The sequence below is a fragment of the Oncorhynchus clarkii genome, chromosome 7 (assembly GCF_045791955.1).
Source record: "Oncorhynchus clarkii lewisi isolate Uvic-CL-2024 chromosome 7, UVic_Ocla_1.0, whole genome shotgun sequence".
Lineage (NCBI taxonomy): Eukaryota > Metazoa > Chordata > Actinopteri > Salmoniformes > Salmonidae > Oncorhynchus > Oncorhynchus clarkii.
This window is the reverse complement of record NC_092153.1, coordinates 74,448,590-74,451,474: the sequence shown is the minus strand read 5'-3', so window position 1 is coordinate 74,451,474 and position 2,885 is coordinate 74,448,590.

The following is a 2,885-nucleotide window of genomic DNA, read 5'->3' as shown; positions in this document are numbered from 1 at the left end:
CTGGGGCCAAGCTTCCTGCCATCCAGGACCTATATACCAGGCGGTGTCAGAGGAAGGCCCAAAGAATTGTCAAAGACTCCAGTCACCTAAGTCATAGACGGTTCTATCTGCTACCGCACGGCAAGCGGTACTGGAGCGCCAAGTCTAGGTCCAAAAGGCTCCTTAACAGCTTCTACCCTCAAGCTATAAGACTGCTGAACAATTAATCAAATGGCCACCTGGACTATTTACATTGTAAATAGTAAATATTAGTAAATTAGTAAATATTAGTAAATATTTATTGAACTGCACTGTTGGTTAAGGGCTTGTAAGTAAGCATTTCACAGTAAGGTCTACACGGTAAGGTTGTATTCGGCGAATGTGTTTTTCACAGAGAAGGCAAAAACCTACAGAGCAAAGACCAACCTTGCCACTGTGGACACTGTCCATCGTTCTAGATACTTTGATGATTACAACATCTGCAGGGATTTAAAATCCACACACGTGCTTCGGCCCTTCTCAACGTTTTTGTGGAAAATCAGAAATGTGTTATAATTGACTTAATTTATGGATTTTGTTAAATTAAAGCTTTTTCAGATTTTACTTTTTATAAAAGTCCATTGCTTTAGAATTATACTTTTTTAAATTTTTTAAATTGAAATTCCAAAAACATTTAGAAAGACAAACATGGTGCAAGTAACCCCCAACAACAACTGCTCCTGGGCAGTAATTGTAATCAAATGTATCACCAACTGTTTGTTAGTAGAAAAACCTGAATTATAAACCCAATATATATTTTTTATAATCTTGAATAACATTCTATTATATCCCCTCAAGATGGAGCAATTGTAACACTTTGAAATCAAGTTTCTACTGAATTTCCATTGGGGAAAAATAGTTATACTTTTTATGGGCCTATTTATTTTCCTGGTGCGACACTGAAAAAACATATACAACCAAAAAGTAGGCTATGGTGCAAAGGTGCGTTCATAGAACTTTATTTTATTTTTATTTTTAGAAAATAAAGTTTCTAGTGGTCGGGGGTTGGGTATCCTACGTAGAAGTATAGGAGTAGCATCACGCAGCAACACTAGCACATTCAGACTTCCGGTTTTCGGAAATCTTAAAAGTCTGTGGTAAAATGCTAATCGTATGACACGAAATCAATTATCTTATCACTGAACCAATTGCCATTGCTTATATTTTCAAGATCCTCAGTGGTTACTGAAAACAGTTTCCTCTGAGTTGGCTTAGAAATGTCTTTATGTTGAGAGGATTCACAGTCTTTCAATTCGACAGTGCATAAGTAAATGACTTCTTTCAGACCAAAGTGTATGTGACCAATGAAATGTGATTTGACTTGAAGTGGAGGACCTCTACACTACTTATCCTGTCATATGCAACTAGACAAAATGTGTCTTTGTACAGCAATTTGTTGAGTAATTCTAAACTATAGCCCACTGACAATGTTGATGTCTCAGTGCAGTTTACGTGCCAAAGCTGGCCATGACTTGAATGCAATTTCTCAAATGGGTATTCGTCTGAAAATGTGACTATACTGGAAATAGTATTTGTATGTTTGCTAAATATGCAAGGTAGAATAAAGCTTCTAGGTCATTTGATCCTAGCCATGTCCATTTTTACAAGCAGGCTGTGGGGCATAGGTTACATAACAACTTGAATGTTGAGAGCCCTCTGAATTCTTAGATATATCACATGCTCTGTTCTGTTGATTTTGATTGAAACCAACAAGGTATTGGTCCATGCTGTCTGTAGAAATGTCCCTCAGTTCTACTATCAGTTGTTTTGTAGTCTGGCCATACACTGCCTGGGCATCACACTTACTGGAAAGATTTTAATACAGACTCTGAATGTATCGTCGATAATTTGCTAAGAAATTTGTAGGTAGAATTTCCTGAACAAAACATTAAACTATGTCCGTTACACCACTGTAATTAAGTTGTTTATGAACCATGGATTGTGAAAATGCCCCTGAAATCAATGCTTCAAACTGTGAAATGGCCTTATTGAAGTGAGGAGACTGTTTCACTTGATCAGCTCTAAGTAATCACTCAATGCATTCAGAAAATAGTGATGTACAGTATACGGAATAAAAAATATAAACGCAACATATAAAGTGTTTGTCCCATGTTTGATGAGCTTGTTTACATCCCTGTTAGTGAGCATTTCTCATTTGCCAAGATAATCCATCCACCTGACAGGTGTGACATATCAAGAAGCTGATTAAACAGCATGATCATTACACCTTGTGCTGGAGACAATAGAAGGCCACTCCAAAATGTGCAATTTTGTCACACAACACAATGCCACAGAAGTTTTGAGGGTTTGCAATTGGCATGCTGATTGCAGGAATGTCCACCAGAGTTGTTGCCAGATAATTTTAGGTTCATTTCTCTACCATAAGCTGCCTCCAATGTTGTTTTAGAGAATTTGTCAGTACTTCCAACCGGCCTCATAACCGCAGACCACGTGTAACCACCCCAGACCAGTACCTCCACATCTGGTTTCTTCGCCTACGGGATAATCTGAGACCAGTCACCCAGAGTAAAACCCCAGTAACATATATTATTCAGAGCCCCATGAAATGACACCATTCTACAGACCGTACTGAGTACTCCCCACCCCACTTTAACATCAGCACAAATACACATGTTTCTCTATAAGACAATAATGCACGTTATTTGCATTGGGGCCATTTATTTGACCTAAATCCCACATTTAATGTAAACGTCACGAAAATATGAACAAATATAAATAACTGTTAATGATTTTTATACATCCTGAATAAATACAGGTTAAAGGCACTTTTCTACTATTACGTGGGTGACTTTTATTTTGAACAGTTCCGAAATTCCTTGACCCGGAAGTACTTCTTTAGTGTTGCT